General features: G+C 21.8%; 1 protein-coding gene across 5 annotated transcripts in view; it reads left to right on the forward strand.

The window, feature by feature from the left end:
* The first annotated feature begins 2541 nt into the window (after positions 1–2541).
* LOC129614140 (E3 ubiquitin-protein ligase goliath) overlaps positions 2542–14306 on the forward strand; it is an 85002-nt gene continuing 73237 nt past the window's right edge. For 3 of the 5 annotated variants that reach the window (XM_055528551.1, XM_055528549.1, XM_055528552.1), the window contains exons 1-2: positions 4681–5189; positions 9107–9609. The gene's annotated coding sequence lies outside the window, so the exon portion shown is untranslated. Of the gene's footprint in view, positions 2688–4680; positions 5190–9106; positions 9610–14306 lie in introns of those variants that run through there. The other 2 variants (XM_055528550.1, XM_055528553.1) reach the window with 2 other exon arrangements.

Consider the following 14306-nt stretch of genomic DNA (forward strand, 5'->3'; position numbering starts at 1 on the left):
GGTATAATAGAGTCTAATAAAATTTTCATTTATTTTCTTGTTTCTTAATTTCTGCTAAATCTGCAAATTTATATTTTAAACATTTTTAGACATAACTTATTATGGTTTATGATTTTAGAATTTAATAACTATGTACACAAAAAGCATAATTTTTAAAATAATAGCAAATGTATGTGTTTTGTTTCGGTATAACATTTACATTATAAACTGTAAATGTGAAACTAACAGACAACGCCTATGTTGCAATTAATTTTAATTCTTGCAATAGGAAAGTGAAGTGATATACATATTGTATAGTCTTATGCACATACAAGTGTATGTAATTATGTTTTTATTTATACATATTTATTTTGTGTTTGAATGTTTTGTCTTTGTTTTATTAAAGGAATACAAAGCACAATTGTATTTATGGAATAAAGCACAATTGTGTATTCATGTGAATATTTTCGAGAAAGATTCCTTTATTAGAGTTGAGTTGAGTTTTAATTAAAAAATTAAAAAAATTCAAATTGCAATTTTTTTTATATTTTCTTAAATATAAATGACATTATCCTTGATAAAGATCAATAAGAGATTAAATTGAGAATCTTATTTTTTACGAAATTTTAAAAACGAATTGCATTTAAAAAAGTATGTATGTATGTAAGTATGTTAAATAGGTACATTTATATACATATATGTAAATACCTAAGAATAAAATTATTTTATACCCACCTATACACATTACTTATTTTATGTGCATAAATTTATTTACTCATTTGAAATGTTATATACTTTTTTTACGTATACATAATATAGCTCACACTTATATACATACGCACATAATAATAATGAAGATATTTTTATTTAATTTACTTGTACCGTTTTCTTTTCACGTTTATAAAGCGTTTTTATTTTTTTAATATGATTTATTGTCATTTTTCTCTTATATTTTTCATCGTCTGTAAAGTAATATCAAAACAAGACAAAGAGTACATATTTTATTTAGTGAATTTATTCTATATTATTTTCTACATTATAAATTCATAATATATAAATACATTTAAGAAAATTCGTATAACCACAATAAATGATATCTACAGAATTATAATATAAATATATATACATACCTACATATTGCATTTACATATTAATCCATTATCTTTTTTTAACATTAACATATGACGCTTACTCATTTCATTTCATATTATTATTACTTCACCGCAGTGCCGCTGTTGCTGCTACAGTACAGAGAGCAAATTATCAATATTATTAACTACACAATCATTTATAAAAGAACAAACAAAAGAGAAAAGAAATTAAAATAATAACCATATATTCAAACTCAATACCACAAAACATCAAAAATTTAAAAAGTCAAACAACATAGCATAGTATTCGCAGTACACAACAAAAACAATACAAGGTATCAGTTAGTTAAGTACAATTTAGTCGACTCTTATTTTGCAGCTCAGTTCTTTATCGGCTGTTAAAATAGAAAGACGTGGAAATAAGATTTTTTTATTTTATTTCTTTTTAAAAAATAGTGTTGTTTTTAATATTCTTTTAATTTAACTTAATATTATTTAAAAAGAAAAATTAATTAAAATCGAGTGAAAAGTGAAATAAACTAAATAATTAAATGGAAATATTTTACTTTTTTTTTCTTTTCTAATTATTTGTACCTTTGTATTTGATTTGAATTTGAATGTAAAAAGTGAATAAATGATTTTTATTTTCAACATTTTGCATTAGAATACAACTGTAAAAAAAAATAACTGTATATAACTTAAAATACAGACATCAAAGTATTATTTTACATTTTATTTAACAGAGATGTTATAAATAATGTTTTAGAAATGAAAAAAATAGTTTAGTGTTCACAGCGATTTTTTATTTTCTAAAGCCTTTTTAACTACGTATATTTAATTGTAGGTACACACCTATGTGAATACCTATATTTAATTCAACTTTAAAGGAAATTTGGAAGAATAGGTACATAAGAAAAAAAAAACGTAAAATCTGCAATGCATGTAATTATATATTTTACCTATATATTTTTCAAAAAAAATTATTTTATAAAAATAAAATGAAATTTATACATAAATTTAGAATAATATAATGCAAAATATATACGTATAGATTATGTATATCTGTACATACATACATTCATATATGAATAAATTGAGAGAATAAACATTTTTAAAATAACATTTTCTTTTTCGAATCTTGCGCACAAACAATTTGTTGAGTTTTTGTTTTTATTTTGGTTCAATATTATTAAAATTTTCCTGTATATAAAAATATTATGCAGAATTAAATGTATACTCATTACATGTATATATGTATATGCATATGAACATATTTAACATGTATTTACCTAAGTATATGAACAGAAAATAAGAATAAGAATTTTTTTTTGGCAATATTCCGTTTTATGCTACATCATCATCAAACGAACATATGTTTGCAAAAAAAATTTTTTGTTTTGTTTTTTTTTTTTGTGATGTTTTTATTGAATTTTCATTAAAAAACATTTTATAAACATAAAAAAAAATCTAAAATTGATAAATAAAAAAATAAAGTGATTAACATTTGTATTTTTTTTTTTAATAATTTACAAGCAAAAATAATTAAACAAAAAGTGTGTCAAAAATACGAACTTTTAACAACATACAAACAAACGAAAAACGAGATTCAATTAAAAGGTAAATAAATTTATGATAAACTAAGTAATGCAGGTAATTAAAAATAAAAAGTAAAAGAAAAAAAAATCTAATCATTATTAAGTATGCATAAACAAAAACTTAAAATCATATGTTAACTATTTTTTTAAGAAAATATTTACATTATACTTAAACACATACATACATACATTTATACATTATATATATATTTAAAGACTGTATAGAAAATAGTACTTATACAGTTATAAGTACATACATACATACTTAATGTGTATTTGCTATTGATTTCGTTTACTTGGTTTTTAGTATTAAAATAACGTTTTATTCGACCTTAACCGACTGAATTACTGAAGCCTACGGCAATCTGATTATATAACTAGTTTTTCAAATGTATGCTCATATGAATTTAAAATTAACTTTTGGGGTTGTAGTATGGCTACTCCTATTCGCTGTCGTCAAGTCATTTCACTAAAACTTTTAGGATATTATTTGAGCTATGCTTGAACAATTGACCATTGTTTGAATTTCATTGTTCAATTGCAATAGTAGCAGTTCTTGGCTGAAAAGAAACAATTTCTGATAGTTTGATTACTTTGGTGTTTCCTGTTTTCCCATTTGACTTATTCTACGATCGGATGGGCTTATTTAAATCAGCGCAGAATTTTAAGCTGAACAAAAAATCTACATTACTTATTATATTATGTACAAGTTCATACTGTAAAATAATCCTTGAAGTTTTAACCTTTAAGTAAGTACTTGAATTATATATAGAAGATGATTTTAGACTTTCACTTACGTCACTAACGATTTTAAAATCAAAAATCACATTATTCTATTTTTCAAGAGTTTCAGGGATAAGTCGCATATGAATACTTATATATAAAATTCATGGATGTACGTATATATAAGTACTTATACATATATAAACTTAACGAAAAATATCTCTCAAAATTAATAATGTGTCGTTCCAAAGAAAACATATTCTTAAATCGATTGATAAAAAACTTATTTTCAATACTTAAGTGTTCTTTAATGTTTGTGCTTGTCATAAAACCCGAAATGCACTTATAAGCATCGAGCACAAAAAAAGTATAACATATTACGTATACTGTATTTTTACTTTTATGCAAACGCTATGGCTTAACTTCTGCGATTAAATATTTTTTTTATAATTAATTATTACAGCTCACTCTATTGCAAAATTTCGTAAACATGGCGATTAAATTATAATTAAACGTCACAAAATTTTATTGTAATACATAAAATACAATTTATAAGATCCAATAATATTGAAAATTTGCTATACAAACTTAAGTACATAGTGATATATAAGTATATAGAATAAAATATACATTTAAGTATATGTACGTATACTCGTATACTTATATGCGTTATAATAAAATAAAATATTAAAATAAATCGTCAATTTTTTTTCGAAATTTATTTTTTTATAAAATTGTTTCTTTTTCGAATTGGAGCTTCCAATTTCGATGACATATAAGGAAATTGTTCATTGGAATACAGATGGTCATTAATAAAGTTTCATTTTATTATATTACTTAATATCGGAATTTTATTGAAGTTTTCCACTTTAAACACTTTACAAACACACACTTAGTGTTTGCATCTGTTTTTCACGCAAAATGAATTTAATTAAGTACTTAAGTGAAAATAATAAAAAAAAAATTCTATTGAAAATAAAAACATATTTTTTTTTTGTTTGTTTTTCTTTTTATAAAATGACACCAAAATAGCCAAGTCAAAGAATAGAAGAAGAAATAAAAAAAAAAAAAAATAAGTAAGAGTGGAAGAAGAATGGAAAAAACTAAAAAAAGAAAAATGTGATTTGATTTGAAGACACTTGACTAGAAAATAAATAGAATAAAATAAAACAAAAATAAAATAAAAAGGAAAATGAAACGACTACTCATTTTTAGCCCTTGGCTTTTCCCTAATTGGATTGTAACCAATATAACAGCTTGTGTCACAGAGTTATTTTTTTCTTTAAATCAGTTTTCGTTTTTAATTGGCACTTCGCGGATCGAAACAAAAACAGTTTCTTTATTTTATTTAGCTAAATTAATTTTGTTTTTTTCCTTTTCTTTGTTTAGTTTAGTTTTTGACTAATTGAATTAAGTTTTGACCGAAAATATTTTTTTTTTTTTTTTGAGTTTTTTGCTCCCAAACAAATATTAATTTACGAGTTCAAAATAACTATAAATAAAATTAAAGAAAAAAATATAAAACTATTTTTTAAGTAATGAAGTTTTTCAGTTTTCTCTTTATTTTAATTTAAAAATTTTATGATCGCAAATAAATAATACTTAAATATTTTAGTTAATAATTCAAATTTAATGGAAAAATAATAAAATAAATTAATAATTAATAAATTAGAACTCAAAATCCTTTTAAAATTAAAAAAATTCTCTTTGATTGAAAAGAATTATTTAAAAACCATTTTAATGAATAAAATGATCTCCAAATAACCTAAAATAATTAGGGAAATTACTGGGTGTTTTTACTGTAAGTTGCAATTTTCACAAAATGATTAGATTTATGTAATCAAATATTTAAATACTTTTGTTAATAATAAACTACGTAGTTAAAATTTTTGCTAGTTAATAGTTGAAATTAATTTAAGTAGAGCCTGATTCTGTATAATTCGTTATTTTATTCGCCAAGTGAGAAGAAAGTGAGTAACTGTCATATATAAGGATACTTAAGTATTATACTGTACTGTATATTTCGTTTTTTTTTTTCTAAAACACACAAAATTTATTCACTTTGTTTTTGAAAGTGAGGCGGTCAGTCGATAATTTGAAAAAAACAAAACAATTAATACAAAAATCCAATTAAATTCCAATTTTATTGAAAAAATGAAATATCCATTAGGAAAACTAATAATTCTGATTTGAAAGTGAAAAAAAAGTGAAATAAAAAAGCGAGATACACGATTGGGCTCTTAATATTTAAGAATACTTATGTAGCTAGTCAATAGTATTAGACTCAAATTAACATACTTAATTGTGCGTTAGTAAATAATTGTCAATGATATTTGATTGAAAAGTACGTAAAATATGCGCAGTCGTCTAATAAAAAAATAATCATAATTAAGTAATAAAACTCCCAATTAATTAAAATATAAGCAATTTTACCTTTGGCATGCTTTTGTAGAAAAGTACCAACTTATTTTACTATGAGAATTTAAATTTAAAATTTCGACTTAGTAACTCGAATATGTATCTTGTACTACTATACAGCCAATTTAATCAATATAATTACAGTTTATATTTGACTATTATTTTTTGTCATTTTTAGAAACAGTATTTATCAAATGAAGTTTACCTTGAACAACTTTTGCTGTTTTCATCCAGTGTATAAGTACATTCATTTTTAAATATTACTTATCAGTAAAAAAATAAAAATTTAGATAAAAACAAAAAAAAAAAACTTTGAAAAAAATTTTATTCTTTAGTTTTACAAAAAGGTTTCTAAATTTTATATTTTAATTTTTAAATTTATTTTTTTAAACCAAATTCATCCAAACTGATTTAGTATCCAAGACTTACCCAATAATTTTCGATTACTTATTTACTTGATGTAAAGTTTGCAGTTCTATGCTTGAAAAACAAAGTAATTTTTGCCGTAGCAAGTTTTACTATAGAAAAATTTTTACCAAGCTTAAGAAGCTTATGGTACTACTTACTTACTTGTAATATTAAATTAAAAATACTGATACTTAATTCAATATTTTTTATACGTAAGCATAAATACTGTAGGTACGCTATACTTACAGATGTACTTAAGTATACATAAATATACTTAGTTAGATATTTATACTAAAAGTGATTATACTTAAATGGCATTCGAAATAAATTTTAAAATAATTTCCAAAGTAAATAACCATTTAATAATTTTCTTATCTTATTTATTCGAAAACAACAAAGTTTTAAAAACTAAGCGCACTTATTACTTATTATAAAGCTAAAAAGCGAAAGTTAATTTTTATCCGTTCGTATTATTTCATCCGTATGATACTAGACAATTAATATAGATATTGTTAGTATATTTATTGACTTTGTAATTAAAATTTGGCAAATATTTGAAATAATTAATTATAGAAATGTAAGTAAAATGTTATAAACAACAAAATAGTTAATTACTTACACAATATTAATTGCTATGTAAGTTATTACTTACATCATGAAAAACTATATTATTTAACTATACTTACTTAAAAGTATTACTTACTTATAAATATTTCTTTTTGAAATTCTAATGAATTATTTTAAAGTATATTTATTATAATGTTAATATTTAGCTAGAACACTTTATAATTGCTTTATGAAATTTAAAATTAATTGAAAGTGAATGTTTTTAAAAATGTATGAAAAAAGGTACAGTTAAGGTACCTTTTTCTAAGAATATAATGTATGTATGTATGTGAATGTCTTTTTAATACTTACATAAAATATTTGTTAGTAATAAATTGCAATTTAAAAAAAAAACACAACTACGTTGATCTATTTCCGTATTCTTAAAATAGCATATCAAGGCTTTATAATCAAAGGATTTTAAAATGTTACTGCGACTTGACAATTAGGCTTAATTACTTATTCATAATATAGATGCACACTAAACCATAGACATACATGCGCAGAAATCATCATCACTATTATCATAATTATTTAAAAATTAACCTAAATTTTTAAAATATAAAACAAAACGAAAGAAAATAACTATCATGCAATTGTATACATACATAATAAGAATGTACTTGTATAGGTAGATATTTAAAATTATAGTTATACTTTTATTACTTATTATTGTCTATATACCTATTACGTCTTAATTTTGTTTTATGTATCTTATATGAGAATTAAGACCACAACATTCTTAAAGAAAGGATGTAAATTTTAACAGACATGTATACTTAGTTCTCTCTCGCTTGAGAAAAATATAAAATTCATGCTGCAGACTGCATTGCAGGAACTGTCAGTTAATATTGTACAGAAATTACTTTATTATCAATATCTCTTAAAAAAAAATAAGTATACTGTAGAAAATGAAGAGCTGTATATTGTGATATAATTTCTGATACAGTTGTATCAATTCTTTAATACAAAAAAAAAAAAATGAAGTTTACATTCTTACTTTTAGTCATATTTTTTTGGAACCAAACTTTAAAGTTCCAAAGAGGCTTTTCAAACCAAGTCAACAAGATCCATAGACGAAAATTTATTTCTATTTTTAGTATCCATTCTTACTAACAAAAACTCACAATCTTTGTGCAATAAATGTTTACATTTTCCCAATTTCCTGGTTGATTCTGAGAATTTCATTATAACATGTATCTTTATTGAACTGAAATTTGTTACGATTACCATAATTATCTGGATATTAACCTAATAGTTGCCTGTTTATAGAGTGTACCAAATATAAACCCAATATTTCTGTTATATAATATTGTAAACCAATTTCTGATTAAAGACTTTTTCTTTTCTTCAGTATGGTATCATAACCATCCATCATAGACTTATTGACAACAGCCGCAACGATAATGATAAAATTATAAAATAATTCTGCTGTGCTATAAAAATATCACTGTTAACTGTAATCTTTGATTCATCTGTTTGGAGTCTGTATACAGTAGCAGATGAGAAAAAAATGTTCTTATTATTTCTCATTTTTTTTTTATTATTATTTTTGTTATCCATTCATTTTGATAAAATTTTCTAAATGTTTATTTATTTTCAGTCTGTGTGTCTGTAAAGCAAAATTTTCTTGTGGAAAATTTTTTTGCAAAAAAAAAAAAAAATATATTAAATATTTTGTTTAAAAATGAAACAAGGAAAAAGATAAAATTAAATTAAAATAATAAATTTAAAAATATTTATGGAATTTTAAAAAGAAAAATAAAAAATTTGTGAAAAAAGATTTGGTTGTAAAACAAAATAAAAAAATAAAATAAATAAATAAAATTAAAATACAAATAAAAAACTTAAATATATTTTTTTTTTTGTGAACTGAAAAAAAAATCGTCACAATTTAATTTTTTTTTGCGATTCCTTCTTTTCACCGTTATTGTTAAGAAGGGTGGATACCAAAAATAACGGGGTCAAAGTAATACTTAACTGTATAACAAAAGCTATATTCATATGTAAATAAATACAAAGTTATATTTTTTTATAAACACACACAAATATACACAGTATTGCAAACAATATAATGCTAGCATGTACTTAGTGTATATACGCTACACCATAGCATATACTTATTTACATATAGGTATGCATAGTTTTACATTATGTACATATACATGTATATATATAAATTAATTTATGTATAGATTTTTTTTTGTTCATGTTTTTATTTTTGTTATATTTTTTTTTGGCGAAAAATCAATAAATTTTCCATTTTTATTTTGTTTTATTTTCTAGGTAAAATTCACATCCAGATATCAGCTAATTTTTGATTTTACAGTTCAGAAAACTTATTAAAGAAAATAATAAGGATAATTTTTCTGTTTTTTATTTATTTCAATCTCAATACTTATTGTTTTTATTTTATAAAAATAAAAAAAAAAATTTATACTTAATTGAAACATTGAAAAGGGAAATTAAAAACAAAATGCTTATTAAATATTAAAATAATGCAAACTTTCAATTAAAATTAAAATTAAAATAAGAGTGAAAGGTACTTTAATTAAATAAAATTCATGGTTGTTTCTTTAAAATGTATGACGCAGAAAAAGAAAATCATTTATAATTTATTGGGAAAAAAAAGTATATTGTGCGTAAATTATTTTAAGAAAAACAAAAACAATAAAGAGACAAGAACAAGTATAACAAAAAATTTAAGGTTGAAAAGGACGAAAAAAGCATATGAAAACATAAAAATTCGACAGCAGAGCTGAAAGAATAGAAGAAAATGTCAATTTAATGTAAGTATAATTCCTTTGTCATTTATTCGTATATATATACATATAAATATTTTATATAGTTATAATTTTTAATTAAATACGAGCAACATCCTCACAAAATTATCAAATACAATTTTAATAATATTTTTTTCTAATAAAAACTTTTTCTCTATTAGTAATTTTAATTTTAATCAATATAGTGAACGACTAATTCGATCAATTTTAGTTAATAATTGAAATTGTAAGTAAGAATGTTTAAATAAGACACATACAAATATTCTCTATAATGTGTATATCAGTTATAGTTCTTCTAAACAAAAATTTTATGTTTAATCAAATTTTTATGCTATTCCAAATTAATTTTTAACTTAATCACTTTGTGATATTATCATTCTTAAATTTAAAATGTAAAACTTTTAATATATTGATTGTGTATTCAGAATTTTTTCTTTTAAATTTTATAGAAAAAAAAAATATATTTACTGTGTTTTCTTTTATATACACACGTGTACATTTTGTTTTTTTTTTTTTTTTATACAGAAATATTATGCCAAACAGCTTTAATGAAGAGATGAACACAAATTTTTTTTTTTTTTAATTTAAAGGACTCATGTAATGTTATGAAAACATTATATTTACAGATAAAACAATTCCTGTACACAATTCGATATTATAAAGTATATATTTTCTGTAAAATGTTTTGAATATAATGTCTGCATTCTGCACATTATATTATTATAATAAAATGATGTTATCATCAAAATATGTATACGTATAAGGAATTTAGATTTATTAAAGCAGAGATTCAAAGATATAAATTGAATAGCATAAAATTTTCTGCAAATTATTTTCTTTACATAATATACTGTTAATATTATAACATTATGTTTTGTTATTATTATTATAACATAATGTAATAAACTACAGTATATAGTAAAATTATTTCACTTTATATCCATAATAAAAATTTTTTAACATTTTATAATATATGGGACATGCCAAAATTTTTAATGCTAAAAAATATAATTATTTTATGTTCTAGATGTCAGGTAAATCTGTGAATACGAATATGCGAGTATGAATATGTTTATGTTAAAGTATATAACTATGTGAATATAGTTATGATAAATACATAAAATTTTATATATTTATGTATGTATGTGCATTAATGTCTGTTGACTTACATATTTTATATTTGGGTTCAAAATATCTTAATTTTATGTACCAAGGACGAATAAAATTCTTTTTTTTTTTTTATTCTTTTGTGGTTACATTTTGTTTTTTTTTTTCGTTCTTTATATTTTTGTAATATATTTTACATTTTCAGCATAATTTTATGTCATAATAATAATCATAATAATAACAATATATGAATGGTATAAAAAAAAACTAGTAGACCAACAATAAATGTAAAAAGAAAAATATAGAAAAATAAAGTAAGAACTCTGATGATGATGTAAAACCATTTTCATAATTAGTTTCACATATACACTTATACATACATTTTGTAGAAATGTAATCGTCTGTAAATAAATAATATTTTTTTTATTTTTTAATAATTTATTTATGATGTCTTGGGGAGTTCCATATTTTTTTGCTTATTTCTCTCAAAATACATTTATCAGATGTACCAACAATATATTATGTAGTATATTAAAATGAATATTAAGAATAATGTGTTACATAAGAGCAAAATATGTACATACATATGTAATAAATAATACTTAATAATCATTATGATTTGAAATATTTCTCTTGTATGCACATAAAATATAATAATGCATGTTTATAAATATAAATATACAATTATAAAATGGATAAATTCAAATTAAGTATTCTATTCTATAACAAAATGCTATTACAAAAAAAAAATATGAAAATAATAAAATTAGGTCAAGGTTTTCTTCTTCTATATATTAAAGATGCTTTATAAAATGTTATATATGCAGATATTGAGTTAATTAGGTTTTATGCCATATAGAAAAAAAAAACTACTTAAATATTATCTGTGTGAAAAAAATAAATAAATAATTTAATACAAAAGGATATTTATTTCAACTAAAAGTATGAAATATGTATAATAAATAAAAGGTGAGAATGTAAAGGGGCCACTTGATCGTAATTTTCAAATAATTATGTATTAATAATGCTTGAAAAACAAAAAAAATAAATAAAGAAGTACTTACTTACTACTTGCGATATTTAAAATTTGATACTTAGTAAGTGAATGCCATTTTTAAAAAAACTTAAGTGATTCTTCTTTGGGTTTATACACACCAGGGCTTGATAAAGGCACTGATCCGGGTTCAATTCAGGAAAAATATAAATTTATTCTTATTTTTTTTCGGCTTCAGATTCATTTGGGCCCCTGTTGTTTAGTGATTTTATTTTTGAAACTTTACATTTCTTAAACGAAACCTTAAATAAAAAAACTTATTATATATATGTATATATATAATAAGTTTTTTTATTTACACACATATTTTATATAATAAGCAACAGAGATTAAGTTTAAGGACTCCTATAACTCACAAAAAATCGGTTTCTAGAAGACAATGAAAATTCTTATTTTACGTTTCCAATTGTTTCAGAAAAATACTTTTTTTGTGTTAACCAAATTATTTCTATTACTCAAACTGAGAGGCACAATAAATCTTTTCGGTCGGGGTGCATCGTCGCGCCATTCTGCAATTTACAATTACTCAAACTGTGCAGTTTTTATTACTTAAATCATTTATTATAGCTCGACTTAAATTTTGAGTAAAATTTATTTATTAATTGAAATCTAAAAAAGTTCGAAAGGCATAATAACTATGCTTACATAATACAATAAGTTAAGAATACAATATATTTGAAAAATAAGAAATTTATAACTTCGATGCTTTATTATGATCAAACTTCTTAACTGTAATTTTTATATGCTTAAGTGCTGTTTCTATATTTTTCTATATTTGAAGTACTCCTTACTTATTAATTATTAATAATTAACTAAAAGTACAATTATTTTAGTCGAATATGAGCATAATTATAACAGAGATTCTATTAATATTTACATATTATGTACACATGTATGCATTAGTAATAAGTGTACGAGTAAGCGTTATACTTCAAAATTAGCTTTGCAAAATCTAATGTGAAAATAATTTAACTAAATACATGGTACCCGTAGATTGCATTTCTATATGTACTTATACAAATAAGTAGTAATGTATTCATAATATACTAACTTATATTTTAAAATATATAAGTATTTAATTATATTTGAAAAATATCAAGGTTGTTTTTTTTTTCATTTTGAATTTATAAACAGAATATATTTTAATATAATGTACACCTAGATGAAAACTTTTACGATAAATATTTATTTTAAAAACAAATAAAAAAAAAATTTATTAATTTTCATCTATATTCATAAGTAAAGTTTGTATATTAAAAAGTTTAAAAATTTCTATTACGTGATTTTTCAATATTTATAGCATTTCATTTAAGGGCATATAACACTCTGAAAATATAAAGCTAAAAGGGTATACGACGATCAGGCCTGTTGAATTTTATATTTATATTAAAGTTTTATATTCTTATAATGAATGAATGCTAAACTGAAAATACTCAAGTATTTTGGAAAATCGTAAGCTTCATAACCGGCTTTTTATATTTGATATTGAAAATGTAAAACTAAATTTTAAAATTCTTGTGTGATTTTGAATAAAAGGAAGAATTATAATGTTTAGGCTTGTATTCATCAATCTTTAATAATTTTTTAAAAATTTTTTATTTTTCTACTTAATGTAAATACATTTTATGGGCAATATCAAAAAGGTTCCCCTATAACAAATCAACTTAGGCTTACACTACTGATGTAAAACAAAATGTTCATTTGCTACACTCGAAACTTTTTTTTTTAAAATCATGATTCATCTTTTACTGAGTTTAATAAAAATCAATCAACGTTATTTTAAACATAAGACCTAGCCAAAGTCTATATTACGTTATATGTAGATATTTTCAATAAAAATTTAATAAAAATTAAAAAGCATAAAAAACAGCTTTGTTTTCAACGATTTGTTGAATAACCGGTAACTATTTAAACAAAGTTATGATAATATTTTTCTTATTTTCTATCACTAGTTATTCGATAATCGGCAATTATATTTGTTTTTTTTCTTGCTATTATTCAATAAAGCTTATTATAAGTGATGCAGCTAGTTTCTGTTCCAATGATTTTATATAAAAAAAAACTACTTATAATAAATGAATTTAGAATTTTTGATATTGTTGCCAATGAACAGAGAACCAGACTTGAACATTAAAGATATGTGCTAACTTTAATGACTTAAAAAATTGTTAGTCAAAGTTTTCTTTACTTTATTTATTTATTTACGATATTAAGCATGTTAAAATGGTCCTTTACCCTCTTAACCTTTAAATCGTGTTAAATGAATTCATTTTTTAAAGACTATATTTGAAATAAATACAAAATTAAGGCTTATATATGTATATATACATAAGGTTAATTAAAAAAAAAGATTGAACTAAGGGAATGAGATCAAAAAGACGAGCTTATATAGTGAAATTTAAGTTTCTGTGTTGCGCTGCTCTTTAAAAAAAAGTTAACAAAGCTAGTCACTTCCCTTATTGTATAACCATAGTGCCCACCCACACATATGAGTACATACATAAACATATATATATGTATATAGAAGATTCAAATTAATTTT

This window comes from Condylostylus longicornis, unplaced genomic scaffold, assembly GCF_029603195.1.
Source record: "Condylostylus longicornis isolate FDR11 unplaced genomic scaffold, ASM2960319v2 ptg000101l, whole genome shotgun sequence".
In the NCBI taxonomy this organism is placed as follows: Eukaryota; Metazoa; Arthropoda; class Insecta; order Diptera; family Dolichopodidae; genus Condylostylus; species Condylostylus longicornis.